This window comes from Vulpes lagopus, chromosome 13, assembly GCF_018345385.1.
Source record: "Vulpes lagopus strain Blue_001 chromosome 13, ASM1834538v1, whole genome shotgun sequence".
In the NCBI taxonomy this organism is placed as follows: domain Eukaryota; kingdom Metazoa; phylum Chordata; class Mammalia; order Carnivora; family Canidae; genus Vulpes; species Vulpes lagopus.
This window is the reverse complement of record NC_054836.1, coordinates 44,522,626-44,539,860: the sequence shown is the minus strand read 5'-3', so window position 1 is coordinate 44,539,860 and position 17,235 is coordinate 44,522,626.

Below are 17,235 nucleotides of genomic sequence, written 5' to 3'. Positions count from 1 at the left end.
GAGGCAAGACCTTCACACTTGTGAAATGGGGAGTGTGAGTCTCAGTTATGGAACTGTGGTGAGAATCAGGTGAAGTTATGCAAGAAAAAATTGCTTTAACTCTAAAATGCCATCAAAAAGCTTCTTGTTATTAGGAAGACTTCATACTGATTAAAAATCGTGCCCCCCTCTTGACAGCATTTACATTCCAACAAAGGGCAGATGTATTGTGAGCTTGAGGAATGAGGCCCACACGATGGGGTTCTGATTGTCAGCCAGCAACCCGAGTACACAGTGTTAGAGATGTGTGTCTGCAGAGAGTTTGCATTTGTAGTGAGAAACCCTGAGCTTTGGAGTCACACAAATACTTATTGTGCTGGCTAGGCAAGTCAGTTAGCTTTTCTGAGCCTCAGTTTTCTTCTTAGAACGAATGGAGTAGTATCACCTTCCTTGTGGGTGGATCACATCCTGGACAGTGATGTGCCATGCCTGGTGCCTGTCTGTCACACTGTGTGTCTTTGCTCACTGTTCCTTTCCTTCACCTGAAATTATGCTGTGGCTAGAGCTGGCTCTGGCCAGGAATGGATGAGGGTTGGTGGTATGGTCTTGAGGGTTTGCGGGTGTGCTCTGGAGCAGGTTCAGCGATAGGTCAGCCTGTACTGGTGTGGGAGTAGCCACCAGGAAGCCCTGTACAACCATGCTGGTCCCCGGCACCAGACAGGAACACGAGCTAAGTGTGCATTGGGCACTCTTCTGCCATCCTATGGACTGACACTCCTCCCTAGGCCACACGGTGTACCTGGAAAGTTTACCTAGCCTCCTTGGACCTGGAAAGAATCCACCTGAAGCCATGGGGAAATTGGAGTAGTTCCAGCATTGCAGGAATGTCTTTCTGAGCCAGGCCTGTGGATCTGTCCCGGGACATAGAAGGAAAAGGGGACCAGAATGGTTATTAGAGTTTGGAATAGAACTAGCTCTGGAATTAGTCACTTGGGGTTCACAATTTGAACCCCATCTTCCTTTGGTTGTGATGTTGGAGAGGTGGCATCACATGGTTGCAGTTCAGTGTCCTAAGCTACCTTGCTGGATTGGAACATTAAATGAGATAAAATGCAAGTAGAGCTCCTAGGCATTGTCTTAGGCCATTTGGGTTGCTGTAACAGAATACCACAGACTCGGTGGCTTAAACAGCAGAAATTGATTTCTCACGGTTCTGGAGGCTGGAAGGCACCAACAGATTTGGTGTCTGGGGAGGGCCTGCTTCCTGGTTCATAGATGGCCATATTCTCTCTGTGTCCTCACATGACAGAAAGGTCAAGAGACCTCTCCGGCATCTCTTTTATAAGGGTGCTAATCCTATTTATGAGGGCTCTACCCTCATGACCTTAATTACTGCCCAAAGGCCCCACCTCCTAATATCATCACATTGGGGGTTAGTGTTCAACATATAGATTTTGGGGGGCACAATCTACAGCACTATTATTATTGGAAGTTAATAAACATCTGCTGAATATAGCACTGAACCAGACTCTGTGGAAGGGCAGGGCAAACCATGGGGGAAAATGCCTAGTATGATAGAAAACACACACTGGACTCAGAATTGGGAGTTGGGGTTAGTTTTTTACTAACTTTGCTCTTTAATCCTGGATGAATCACTTACCATGGGCATCAGTTTCTCCATCTGTAAATGAACTGGTTGAGTAAGGAAATCTCTGTGGTTCCTGCCCCTTGGGAAGGAGGTGAGCCTTGAGTCCTAAGGGCCATCATAACTTTCCCAGAGTGGGAAGGTGCAGGGGAATGGCTAAATGAGGTGCACTGGGATTTCTGGTGAAAGATGCTTCACAGAGTTCAGTGCAAAGTAGAGGTAAATTGGATGTAAGACTAGCGAAGGGTTAAAATTATTCTTGGAGTAAGTAACCTAGATTGTGTGTATATAATTTGGTGTGGTAATTCTGATTCACAGTGAGTTTGATGACCACTGAGCTTAGACTCAAGGGAGGAAGCAAAGGCAAGTGACCATGATATCAAATCCTAGTGGGAAATGGAACAAATGGGTGGAGATTTCCAAGTGTGTGTTTGTCAGCAAGGTTAGGTCCATTCTGATGGTATAGGAAGCCTTCATGGCTTCAATTCACGTTCCTAGATTTGTTTATTATGAACAATAAATGTGATAATAGATAGTAGTTATGGGAGCATCTAGCATGGGTTCTGCTTAATAAATGCTTACTGGTTTTGAGAGGAGGTATGTACAGAGGTTAAGAGCATGGATTCTGGAACTTGACTACCTTGCTTTGAATTTTGGGTTCAGAGTTTTTTAGCTGTGTGATCTTGGACAAGTTACCATCCAAGAGCATCTCGATGTGCTCATCTGTTAAATGGAGATAATTATATTACCTGTCTCCTGGGGTGTTGGAAGATTAAATGAGTTAATGTACATCAAGCACTCCAAACAGCATGTGGTACATAGTAAGTTCTGTATAAATGTTTATTATAATATTTTTATGTTATTATTATATTCATAATATATATCCATAATGATAATATATTTCTACAATAATATTATTATCATGAGGTTAATGGTAATAACCAACTCTCAGGCCTGCTTGATCAAATACTTATATGTACTGTTCTTTGAAAAGCTGTAATTATGGAAAAGCTGTAATTATGACCTTGAGCTTCTGTTTTCTGATGTTCAGAATTGGCATTTCTTACCAAAGGCATTCACTTTTGTGTCCTTGGGCATTGGTGTCCTGATGCTGTGTAGTTATTCTCGAAGAATTTATGGTGGACCATCTTCTCAACCAATTTGTCATCTTTTAGGATTTAGTGTGTCACTTGTGATGGCTTTGCAACACAAGTCCCTAATTTCTAATTTCTAGGCCATTTTTTAGATGATTAGTTCTCCCAGGCCAGGATGGTAGGTAGAAAGGTAGATAATATAGGAGACCTGGGCTCTAGGCCCAGTGCTGGCTCATCCTGTCCCTGTGACTGTTGGAAAGATCATGAATTTCTTTGAACCTCAGTTTCCGCATTTGGAAACGGGCATAACAGTTCCTTCTTTGTTGTGTTGGGAGAGTTCAATAGGATGAAGAATGTAAGAACCTAGCTCGCTCTAGGTGCCCAATAATTGGTAGCTGTTGGTTGTGATGATGGAGAGGCCCTGCAATCAGGGAATGGGCAAGTCTCCCAGGCCCACAGCTGCTTTCCTGGATGGTGCTTGCCAGCCTGCCCCCTGGCTGCCTCCCACAGACCCCCACCAGACACTTATGTTGAGTGCTGGCAGGGCTGCAAGGCTGTCTTTGTTTTAGGATAGGATTTTTGACCAGGCTGGTATCTGGAATGCCTGCCTTACCCCAGCCCAGCGCTTCCAGCAGGGTCTGGGTAATTGGTGCCAGCTGCTCTGGGGAGAGCTGCTTGGCACTTCCTGTGCCATTTGGTGGGCAGGCTCTGGAGTGTGGTGGGAGCTTGGCCTGAGAACCAGGCCTTCCCCAAGGAGCCCTGGGGAAGTGGGGCTTGGAAGCAAAGTTACTGGAAGTTGGTTTTTATTTATGGAAGGGCAGTATCTGCTGGACAAAGGTCCAAACTACTCAAGACTCCATCCATGAAGATCAGTCCACACGTGCTGCTATGGAGATTTGTTTCTCTGGGAGGAAATCATGTTAATTGATTGGCTTTTCCTTTCTGCTTCTCTAGTGTGCTTTTTCTCTTCTTGATGATGGCATAGAGTGACTCAGGTGTGATTCCATGAGCTTGGAGAAGAACATAAGAGAAGGATTAGCTATCTTGGACTTGCATCATTACTAATCACCAGCATTTGTTTAGCATTTAAGAAAGGGCCTTTAAGGTTGTTTAATTCAGCTTTTGTAAGTGGGGTTGCAGATGGAGTAGTCCCTGATGAGTGAGGGTTTCAATGCAGGCCTTCAGGGTTCAGGTCTAGTCCTCTTTCCTATTTTATTATTTTTTGGGTTAAAATGCTGTGCTGGATCTGCTGAATTATATATTTTATTCATTAGACATATTGTCTATTGGAGATCGTCTCAAAGAATTATTGTAGTGTATAAAGTAGAAAGAATGTTCCTTCTTTATTTTTGGACAAATCAGAAGTTGAATTGATTAGCTCTGATATTCACCATTTATGAGATATTTGACCACTCTCTTTACCTTTCTGAATCTTGTGAAATAGGAATAATAATATCTATATATGATTATGACATTTATCAAGTTAGCAACTTGATAAGTTGCTAAGTTACCTAACTTGCTAACACTGCTCACTCTGCTCCTCTGTGCTTCTGTGGATCCACCCCAGGTGCTTATAAATCTTACTTCGTTTACCTTCTCTTTTCTCTTTCCTTAGTTCATGCCAAACCTGAAGGTATTTGGCTGACTTAGATGCTTACCTTGTGGTCACAAAGTATAGCTCATTGTGTCTAGTGACTCATCTTTCTTAAACCGTTGGAAGTTACTTTAGATTTTCAAGTTTTAAGTCAGTAAGTTTTGAAGGGGAATCCAACATCTCTTAAGGAGGGAACCAGCAGAAGTCTGTGCTAAAGCAGATCCTAACCATTTGCTGGGCCCCAGGGAAACCCAACCTTCCGATGAGATGCCTTTTCTTCCTTTCTCATCTGGGTCATTCATGAGGTCAACTGTTTAAGACAGTGAGAAAGGTTTAAAAGATGCAGAATTTAGGCCATTTGTGTAAGAATTTAAGCCTAGTCTTAGAGACAGTTTCAAAGAGGTTGTTTTTTTGGGGTGATAATGCAGTTATACAAGTTGTTATCCCCATGTTGCTGATGATAATAACAAGGTTTTGCTATTTGTTAAGCACTTTTCCAAGCACCATCTTATTTGGTTGGCCAGTAACCTTGCAGGAGAACTATGAGCAGCTCCATTTTGTAGGTGGAGAAACTGGGGCTTCAAGAAATTTGAGTGCCTTGTTTCAGAACAGTGACTCAAATCCAGTTTCTGCATTTCAGAAAGCTCAGGCATCTGAAGCAGAAATTTGGGAACCTAAGATTCCTTTTCCTGCGTCCTCATCCCCATCTCATCTAATTAGCCATCATGTCCTGTTGATTTTCTTCCCTAAACTCATTCTGGTTTTTTTTTTGTTGTTGTTGTTTGTTTTTTAAGTAGTCTTCATGCTCAGTGAGGGACTTGAATTCAGGACTCTGAGATCAAGAGTCATATACTCTGCTAACTGAACCAGCCAGGTGCCCCTCTAAACTCTTTCCTATTCATACTTTCCCTTCCATCTCCCCTGCCGTAGTTCAGACCTCCTCTTCTCCTACTGAGTTCCAATACTGCAATATTTCCAATTGGCCTCCCCTCCAAACTCTTCTCAACACAGCAGCTAGAATGTTCTTTTGGAGCATACAACTGATCTCTCTGCCCTTCAGTTTGAAACTGTCCAGTATGAGACTTATGGGGAAAAGGCAAAGTAGGAAGATCCTAACTTCACCTGTCCCATAGATACAACTAGAAAACACCCACATCAGTGTAAATAACCCAGAAAATGACCCAAAGATGGGCAGAACAGACTCTCCACAGCTAAATGTAGAGAAGAAGACACATCAGAGTGAGTAGAAAAGGCAGAGATGCAAATGGGAGCTCAGTAGGCCCACAGGGACTGTCTACAGGAGGGAGAGATGTTTCAGACTCAAAGAGAGGAAGGAAACAGACCCTCACATCAGCCCCAGGTACTAGGAACTTGCATGGAGAAGATAAATCTCCATAATATTTGACTTTGAAAACCAGAGGGGCGAAATTTCATTAATTGTTATAACCAGTGAGGCTTAACACCTGGAACTTTAAAAATCAGTAGACTGGGCTCTGGGAGAGCTGGAAGGGGGATAGGAAACTGAATCCCTGCCCTTAAAGAGACAGCACAATCGTCCTGCTGAGATACAGCATAGAAGCAGCAATTTGAAAAACACCTGGAGTATGCAGGGAGGAGATTTGTTTACTAATCTTAGAGCATGTGTTGGAGGGATCATTCAGAGACTCCTCTAGGAACAAAGGAGCTGGTGGGCACCGTTTTGCTCCCCTGCCCCTTGCCTAGACACACACAGACACCTGCAGGAACCAGTGTGATGCCAACACTCACTACCTAACTTGCTAACACTGCTCACTTTGCTCCTCTGTGCTTCTGTGAATCCACCCCTCTCACCTCCCCTATACATTTCCTGTCCCTGGACCTTTCTGGCACCATGCACTTTGCCCCCCATGCTCTCCTGAGGACTTGTCCCCTCCAGTCATGTGGCAGGAGTTTTCTAAAGCAGCTCTGGGTCTCCTTCTACAAAAGACCTATGCAAATCTTGTTAACACTGCATACCCTGCCCCCATGTTCTCCTGCAATCCTTTGCTCTCCAATACACTCTTGGCCAAAGCCCATTTAAAGTGGTGCCATAAGCCTAGCAGTGTGCAAGCAGCGTTGACAGGGGACAGTATAACTCCAAAGTGACTCCTGCCCTGGGGAGATAACCGTACACACCAGTCCATCTGTAGCCCCATCAGTGGGCTAGGGACAGACATCTGGTCAGACTACAGGTGCTGCCCCAAATGAAGGCTTCTTAAGAGACAACACAGGAAAAGTACCCTGTAGTTCAGTGCTACTGCATCTCTGGTGAATGCCTGGTCTGACTCAAGTCAAGCCCAAGCAGCCTCACAACTGGCCCACTAACAACATGGAGACAAAACCCTGCTGACATCAGGCAAAAAGAGACCTTGAAGTCAACTGGACTGAAGGCAAATGCAGCTCAGCGACAACAGTAGGGTGTACACAATGTGCATAAGAGACATCCCTGAAGCACCAGGTTCTGGTAAACAGGGAGACATTGCTTTGCAGGGCACCACAGGATCTCTTCTTTATCAGGCCACTACTGTAAGAGCAGAAGAAGTAGCTGACTTTCCTAACACAGAAACAGACGCACAGAATTAGACAAAATGAGGAGACAGAGGAATATGTCCAAAATGAAAGAATAGGACAAAATCATAGCAAGAGAGCTAAATGGAATGGAGATAAGTAACATGCCTGATAGAGAATTTAAAGCAAAAGTCATAAATATATTCACTGGACTTGACAAGAGTGGAGGACCTCAATGAGACCCTCAACAAAGTGATTGAAAACATAAAAAAGAACCAATCGGAGATGAAGAACTCAGTAACTGAAGTTAAAAATACACTATATAGAACAAATGGTAGAGGAAGCAGAAGAATGGATCAGCAACCTGGAGGATAGAGTAATGGAGAGAACAGGAGAGAGAAAAAAATAATAAAAAATGAAAATAGACTTAGGGACCTCAGTGACACTATCAAATGTAATAAAATTCACATTGTGGTATCCTAGAAGAAGAGAGAGAAAAGGGGACAGAAAATGTATTTGAAAAAATAAGAGCTGAAAATCTTCTGAATCTGGGGAAGGAACAGAAATCCAGATATGGGAGGCACAGAGAGACCCCAACAAAATCAACCCAAAGAGGTCAATACCAACACACAGTAATTAAAATGGCAAAAAGTAATGATAAAGAGAGAATTTTAAAGCAGCAAGAGAAAAGAAAACAGTTACATACAAGGGAAACCTTATAAGGCCATTAGTGGATTTTTTTTTTTTTTAGCAGAAATACTACATGCCAGAAAGGAATGCCATGATAGATTCAAAATGCTAAAAGTACCTGCAGCCAAGAATACTCTATCCAGCAAGGCTATCCTTCAGAATGGAAGGAGAGATAAAAAGTTTTCCAAACAAACAAAAGTTAGAGGGATTTCTGACCACTAAGCCAATCCTACAGGAAATGTTAAAGGGAAATTTTTGCGTGGGAAGGAAAGAACATAAATGGAAGTAAGAAAAGTAGTAAGCACAAAAGCAGTAAAATTAAGTTTATCTATATATATCAGTCAAGGGATTCATAAAATAAAGAGATGTAAAATAATGATATCATATATCTAAAATGACAGAGGAGGAGAATAAAGAATGAGTTCAAACTTAAGCAACCATCAACTTAAAATAGACTGCTATATGCATAAGATGTTATATATAAACTGAGTGGTAACCACAAATGAAAAACCAGTAATAGACTGGGAAAAAAATAAAGAGAAAGGAATCTCAAGAAAGCCAACAAATCATGACAGAAAAGAACAAGAGAAGAAAGGAACAGAGAACTACAAAAACAACCATAAAACAAGTAACAAAATGGCAAAAAATAAACACATATCTATAAATAATTACTTTAAATGTAAATGGACTAAATGCTCTAATAAAAGACATAAAGTGAATGAGTGGATAAAGAAGCAAGACTCAATTATATGGGAGACTCATTTCACATCTAAAGGCAGATACAGTTTGAAAGTGAAGGGATAGAAAAGCATTTATTCATGCAAATGGAAGTGAAAAAAAAAGCTGGGGTATCAATACTTAGACAAAATGGACTTTAAGATAAAGACTGTAACAAGAGACAAAGAAGGATACTATATAATCATAAAGGAGACAATCCAATAAAGAGATATAAAAATTGTAAATATTTATGCACTCAACATGGGAAGACCCAAATACATAATGAAGCTATTAATAAACATAAAGAAAGTAGTTGATTGCAATACAATAATAATAGGTGACTTTATAACCCCTGTTACATCAATGGATGGATCTTCCAAACAGAAAATCAACAAGGAAACAATGGCTTTGAATGACATTGGATTAAATGAATCTAACAGATATATTCAGAATATACCATCCTAAAACTGCAGAATACACAGTCTTTTCAGGTGCACATGAAACATTCTCCAGAATAGATCACATATTGTGCCACAAAACAAGTCTCAACATATTTAAAAAGATCAAAGTCATTCTATGCATCTTTTATGACCACAACACTATGAAATTAGAAATGAACCAAAATAAAAAATCTGGAAAGAACACAAATACATGAAGGTTAAATAACATGCTACTAAACAATGACTGGGTCAACCAAGAAATCAAAGAAGAAATAAAAAAATACATGAAGACAAGTGAAAATGAGAATACAACAGTCCAAAACCTTTGAGATGTAGCAAAAGCTGTTGTAAGAGGGAAGTTTATATTGATACAGACCTACCTATAGAAGTGAGAAAAATCTCAAATAAACGATCTAGCCTTATACCTAAAGGAGCTAGAAAAAGAAGAACAAACAAAACCCCAACTATCAGAAGGAAGGAAATGATAAAGATCAGAGTAGAAATGAATGAAATAGAAACTAAAGAAACCAATAGAATAGATCAGTGATACCAGGATCGGGTTTTTTTTGAAAAGATCAACAAAATTGATAAACCTTTAGCTCAACTCATTTAAAAAAAAAAAAAGTGAGAGAGTGTGAGAGAGAACTCAAATAAACAAAGACAGAAATAAAAGAGGAGAAATAACAACTGACACCACAGAAGTACAAAGGATCATAAGAGAATATTTTGAAAAATTATTTGCCAACATACTGGACAACCTAGAAGAAATGGGTAAGTTCCTAGAAACATATAAACTACCAAAACTGAAGCAGGAAGAAATAGAAAATTTGAACAGACTGATCACCAGCAATAAAATTGAAGCAGTAATAAAAAAACTCCTAACAAACAAAAGTCCAGTACCAGATGGCTTCACAGGTAAATTCTACCAAACATTTACAGAACAGTTAATACCTATTCTTTTCAAACTATTCTAAAAAATAGAAGAGGAAGGAAAGCTTCTAAATGTATATTGTGAGGCCAACATTAACCTGATATCAAAATGAGATAAAGACATTACAAAAAAGAGGAAGTACAGGCCAATATTTCTTATGAACATAGATGCAAAAAAAAAAAAAAAAAAACCTCAACCAAATATTGGGAAATCTAATTATACATTAAAAAATCATTCACTATGATCAAGTGATATTTATTCCCAAGATACAAGTGTGGCTCAATATTTGTAAATCAATCAACGTGATACATTGCACTAACAAGAAAAAGGATGAAAACATGATCATTTCAATAGATGCAGAAAAAGCATTTGATTAGGTACAACATTCATTCATTACACAAACCCTCAACGAAGTAGGTCTAGAGAGAATATACCTTAACGTTATAAAGGCCATATGTGAAAAACCCACAGCTAACATCATACTCAATGGTGAAAAAATGAGAGCTTTCCCACTAAGATCAGGATTAAGACAAGGATGCCCACTCTCACCACTTTTATTCAACTTAGTATTGAACTGAGTACTAGCCATAGCAATCAGACAAATAAAATAAAATAAAATAAAATAATAAAATAAAATAAAATAAAACACATCCAAATTAGTAAGGAAGAAGTAAAACTTTCACTTTCTGCAAATGACATGGCATTGTATATAGAAAATCCTAAAGACTCCACCAAAAAACTGCTAGAACTAATAAATGAATTCAGTTAGGCCTCTGAATGGACAATCAATATATAGAAATCCATTGCATTTTTATACACTAATAATGAAGAAGCCAAAGAGAAATTAAGAAAACAATCCCATGTACAATTGCACCAAAATAATATATACCTAGGAATAAACTTAACCAAGGAGATAAAAGACCTACACTCTTAAAACTATAAAACATTGATGAAAGATATTGAAGACAACACAAACAAATGGAAAGATATTCCATGCTCATGGATTTGAAGAACAAATATTAAAATGTCCATGCTACCCAGAACAATCTACAAATTTAATGCAATCCTATCAAAATACCAACAGCATTTTTCACAAAACCAGAACAAATAATTCTAAAATTTGTATGGAACTACAAAAGACCCTGACTAGCCAAAACAATCTTGAAAAAGAACAAAATTGGAGGCATCAAAATATCAGATTTCAAGATACAAGGCTATAGCAATCAAAGCAGTATGATACTGGTACAAAAATAGACACATAGATCAATAGAACAGAGAGCCCACGGACAAACCCATGTATATATGTCAATAATCTTTGACAAAGGAGACAAGAATATACAGTGGGAAAAAGACAGCCTCTTCAACAAATCGTGTTGGGAAAATTAGACAGCAACATGCAGAAGTATACTGGACCACTTTCTTAACCATACACAAAAATATACTCGAAATGGGTTAAGGACCTAAATGTGAGACCTGAAATCATAAAATCCTAGAAAAGAGCAAAGAATTTCTCTGACATCAGCTGTAGCAACATTTTTCTAGACAGGTCTCCTGAGGTAGTGGAAACAATAATAAAAAGAAGCTACTGTAACTATATCAAAATAAAAAACCTTCTGCACAGCAAAGGAAACATTAACAAAACTAAAAGACAACCTACTGAATGGGAGAAGATATTTGCAAATGACATATCTTATAAAGGATTAGTAACCAAAGCATATAAAGAATGTATACAACTCAATACCAAAAACCCCCCAAATAATCCAATTAAAAATGGGCAGAAGACATGGACAGACATTTCTCCAAAGAAGACATATAGATGACCAACAGACACATGAAAAGATGCTCAACGTCACTAATCATCAGGGAAATACAAATCAAAACCACAATGAGCTATCACCTCACACTTGTCAGAATGGCTGAAATCAAAATCACAAGAAACAGCAAATGTTGGTGAGGACGTAAAGAGAAAGAAACCCTTGTGGGAATGCAAACTAGTGTAGTCACTGTGGAAAACAGTGTGGAGGTTCCTCAAAAAATTAAAAATAGAACTACCATATGATCCAGTAATTCCACTACAGGATATTTACTCAAAAAATACGAAAACACTGATTCAAAAAGCTATAGGCAGCTCTGTGTTTATATCAGCATTGTTTACAATAGCCAAATTATGGAAACAGCCTAAGTCTCCCTCCTTGAATGGATAAAGAAGATGACACACACACACACACACACACACACACACTCACACTGGAATATTTACTCAGCCATAAAAAAGAATGGAATCTTGCCATTTCAACAACATGGAGGAGTCTAGAGAGTATAATGCTATATGAAATAAATCAGAGAAAGACAAATACCATATGATTTCACTCATATGAGAAGTTTAAGACACAAAACAAATGAACAAGGAAAAAAGACAAACCAAACAACCCAGACTCTTAACTATAGAGAACAAACTGATGGTCACCAGAGGGGAGTTGGGTGGGGGATGGGCAAAATAGATGTGAAGGAGATTAAGAGTACACTTATCATGATGAGCCATGAGAAATATATAATTTGTTGGATCACCATATTGTACGCCTGAAACTAATATAACACTGTGGATTAACTATACTGGAATAAAAATAAAAGCAAACAACAAATAAAATGAATTTGGGAACATAAAAATTAAACTATTCAGTAGTTTCCCATTGCTTGCTTGGATCAGGCCCACATTACCAAGTGGGCCTCATAGGCCTTCCAGGATCTGATTTTGCTTTTGTCTAGGCACATGTATTGTAGTGTCCCTGGCTGCACATGAATTGTAATCATTCATTTAGCCTTTCTTTATGGAGTGCCCACCACACAACAGCTATTGTGTTAGGCACTAGGGATATCATGTGAGTAAAACCGACAAACTGGCTGAGCCCACAGACATTAGTGGTATAACTGTGCTCTGTTCTCTTGATGGAGTGGCCAGGGTGCTATGACTGCCCAACAGTGGGATAGAACTTAATCTGGGGGATTGGGGTAGGGTTCCCTTATGGAGGTGGGAGGAGAGGTGTAGGAGCATCCAGTGGAGCAGATGGCCTGTGCAGAGGCCCTGTGGTTGTAGGGTGGGTAGAGGAAGAATGTGGCCGAGAAGAGGCTAGAGGTGGGCCGAGGCTTTTCTGGCCAGCTGAAGGGTTTTGGTCTTTTTCCCCAAGAGCAGTAGAAGGCAATTTTTTTTTTAAATTTTAAAAATTTTTAAAATTTATTTATTCATGAGAGACACAGAGAGATAGAGAGGCAGAGACATAGGCAGAGGGACCTGATGTGGGACTCCATCCCAGGACCCTAGGATCATGACCTGAGCCAAAGGCAGACGCTCAACCACTGAACCACCCAGGTGCCCTGCAACTGGTTTTATTTATTTATTTATCATTCATTCATTCATTCATTCATTCATTCATTCGAGACACAGAGAGAGAGAGAGGCAGAGACACAGGCAGAGGGAGAAGCAGGCTCCACGCAGGGAACCCAACGTGGGACTCAATCCCGGGTCTCCAGGATCATGCCCTGGGCTGAAGGCGGCGCTAAACCACTGAGCCACCTGGCTGCCCGCAAGTGGTGGTTTTAAGCAGAAGTGACAGGATCAGATTTGTGTTTGCAAACGGACACTTTGCCTGTACTGGGGTGAATCAGCCCGTTGACTGTTGATTGGCCCTGTTATTTTGCTGCACCTAGCTGCTACCGTGTGTGGGAGTTCCTCCTCTCTATCTTAGCCTTCCTGTATCCTTCTGAGTATTCATTCTCTCTTCGGAACAAACCGGACAAACTTTCAGGCTGCCAGAGAGGCAGGTGGTCTGTGGGGGCTGGAGGCTATCTTCATTTTCCTAATTACTTAATTAATTTTTTAACAAAATGAAGATAGGCTTATTAATTTTGTTTGGCTGTAAAGATAATTCAGATTCATTTTAGAAACTCAGGAAAGAAAACCTTATTATCCAGAGATGACCTTTATTAGCATTTAGGTGAGTCTGCTTCCATATTTTTGTTTGTCCTATTGTTCACTTAATATTCTATTTTATATTTAAATGGGATCCTACATGTTGTTCTATTACTTGCTTTTTAAAATCTAATTGTATGTATGGACACTGAAAATTACTCCACTTACTCTTTCTTTAACTTAGTGAGAAATGTGCTTATCTCAGTTTTCCTTTGTGGTACCCCACGAGCCAGGTGAAACTTACCTGAGCCTTTCACAGCACAGCCTGTTTGGACAGTGATGTCTTACCAGGTACACACACACACACACACACACACACACACACACACACTCTCTCTCTCTCTCCACATATACTTATTCTCTCCTCTGTCTCTAATTGAGCACTTGTGATTTGCCAAGGCACTGTTCTAAGGGCTTTGAAAGTACCTGCTCATTTAACTCCCCATTTTCTGATGAGGAAGGGAAACACAGATACTTGCCTGAGGAAGTGGAGAGACCAGGACTTGAGTCCAGGGTATCTGAAGCTACTGTGGTTACGTGTGAGCCTAACGATGCATGGGGGATGTCGGGGAAAGGGCTCTTCCTTTTTTTTTTATAATAAATTTATTTTTTATTGGTGTTCAATTTACCAACATACAGAATAACACCCAGTGCTCATCCCATCAAGTGCCCCCCTCAGTACCCGTCACCCATTCACCCCCACCCCCCGCCCTCCTCCCCTTCCACCACCCCTAGTTCGTTTCCCAGAGTTAGGAGTCTTTATGTTCTGTCTCCCTTTCTGATATTTTCCATACATTTCTTCTCCCTTCCCTTATATTCCCTTTCACTATCATTTATATTCCCCAAATGAATGGAAGGGCTCTTCCTATTCCTGTGGGGGCATATCTTTGGTAGAAATTCAAAGTACTTTTGGGCATCCAACATCTCCTCTTATCCCACAGAGAGGGTTTATGACCTTTAGGAGGGAGGTAAACTGGGTATTAAGAGCTTAGTATCAGAATGTGTCTTACAGTTTATTTCAACTGAAAGCTCATGGTTACCCATTGCTGCATTTATTCTTCTACAGACATTTGCTAGGTGCCCATTGACCGCAAGATATAAGGTGACATTAGGTGAAATGTCCTTAAATTAAAACCTTAAATTAAGGTGAAAAGCATGTGAGCTGGTAGACTGATATTTAAAAAATAATGTCCCTGGGCCTGGTGTTATTTATAAAAATGGGGGATTTATAAAAAATGGGGCTAACAGGGATAAGAAGGCCTCACTGCCTGCAGCAGTCAGCAAAGGCTTGGACTCCATTTTTTCCTGTCTTGTCTTAGCTTTTTTCCCCTCCCTTTCTTTCTGTTTTACTGAGGTGCAATTTCCATACCATAAAATTCCCCCATTTAAAAAATACAACTCATGATGTTTAATAAATTTACAGAGTTGTGTGGTCATCACCATGTATAACTACTGCATTGTTTTATTTTTAAAAATTTTTTAAAATTTTTAAAAATTATTTTATTTTTAATTATTTTATTTTATTTTTTTCTTTTTTTTTCATTGTTTTACTTTTGAATAGTGCTCATCGTATTGATATATCCATTTGTGTTTCCATTCACTAATTGATGGACACAGGTTATTTCTATTTTTTGGCTATTATGAATAATGCTGCTATAAACATTCATATACAGGTATTTGTGTGGATTTAGGTTTTCACTCTCTTGGGTAGGAGTGGAATTGCTGGGTTGTATGGTAAATTAATGTATAACTTTCAAGAAACTGCCAGACTGTTTTCCAAAGTGGCCGCCCCATTTTATAATCCTGACAGCAATATATGAGAGTCCTTGAGCAGAGTTTTAAAGAAGTAGGAATTAGCTAGATCAGTGTTTTTCAAATACTGCAGGGGCAGGGGTGGCTGCATAAGAACCAAATGGGGGAACTTGTTAAATATTTCTGGTACCAGGAATTGGAGATTCTGCTTCTATGGTTACAACAGTGGAGCCCAGGCATGTGCATTTTAGAATGCTTTCTAAGTAACTCTGATGTGTAGCTTTGTTTGGGAATCACTGAATTGGATGAGGTTGAGGATGGAATGGTCAGGGGAGAGATTTTGGGAACATTATAGGCAGAGGAAATGGCATGCAAAAAAACAGCATGTTATGTCATTTAATGGTTAGCAGTAGGAGTCTTGGGATTTCATATTCATTGTAGGAGAATTTATCTTGCATTCTGATTTTGCAATTGATTCTCTCTGGCTTGCTGTGCAATCACTGCTATTTGCTCTTCTTTTCTGGAGATTGGAAGTGTTTTAGGTTTTCTCTAATGGAAATGAAAATATTTAAACATTCTAGGGAGATGCAATATAGGTCCCTTAGTTAAACACCTTGAGGCTTCCGTTTATGTCTGTTTCAGTACAAGTTGTCTGGCTCCTTCTTCCCTCCTGGTCCCTGTTGATGGAAGCTGCGTTTGCTGACTGTGCCGACACTTGACCCTGGGTCTCTGGTGACTGTCAGTCTGAGCTCTATAGAAGTGGGAGATTAAGGCCCTCTGTGAATCAGGAGTTGGAGTTCTGTGGTAGGGCTGTTTGCAGAGTTGGATGCATGACGAGGGGAAACTTGTAGTAATTACCGAACAGATGCCCTTAATGAGGTCTCTGCTGGATTTCCAGCTGGCAGTGAGAGCTCTGCATTGGGATGGGAACATTGCAGTCACTGGATCATTATGTGACATCACATCCTCCCCTTGTTGTCATAGCAGCTGTAATCATCTCACTGAAAGTGTCCCTTAGGGTGAGGGCAAGCCACATCTTTTTCCATTAATGGGAATCCGTGGTGCTTTCTTCCATGCTAAGGAGAAAAAGAAGTAGCATGTTCATGCTCTTTGAAAGGAGAAAAAGATCCTGAAAAAAAAAAAAAAAGAAAGGAGAAAAAGCTTAACAATTTTCAGCATGATTTTACTACTATTGTTGTTATTATTTTTAACAATTATTGTGCAAGTTGTACATGTTGATTGTAGAAAAATTTATAAAATAAAGATTGGCAACGAGAACTAGAAATCCTACTTGTAATATCAATGTTTACAGACAATCACCATTAGTATTTTGGTAAATATTTTTTTTCTGCTTGAATTTTAACACTTGTGTCCATTTATTATTATTTTTTAAATATGAGACCATTACCCCACTGTCATTTACCTTTTCCCCCTACCTAACAATGTATAATTAATATAATTTCATGCAAAGTCTTCTTCAACAGTGTTTCTAAGGTCCTGCGGTTTATTTAGCTGGATGTTTATGTTCTTTCTGTTTTCTTGCTGTCATAAAAACTATTCCATGACTATCATAATTTCTACATCTTTGTAAGTTTTTTTTGCCTTAGGATAAATTCTTTGAAGTAAAGTTATTGAGTAGAAATATTTTTGAAGCTTTTGAAATATGAGTTTGCCTTTTGACCTTTACTTAGACTGGATTTCAACCTTTTTTTAAAAAGATTATTTATTTATTTATTTGAGAGAGAGAGAGAGAGTGTGTATGCAGGAGCAGGGAGGAGGAGCAGAGGGGGAGGGAGAAGCAGACTCCCCACTGCCTGCTGCTGCTGTGGGGCTCTATCCCAGGACCCTGAGATCATGACCTGAGCTGAAGGCAGATGCTTAACCAGCTGAATCCCCCAGG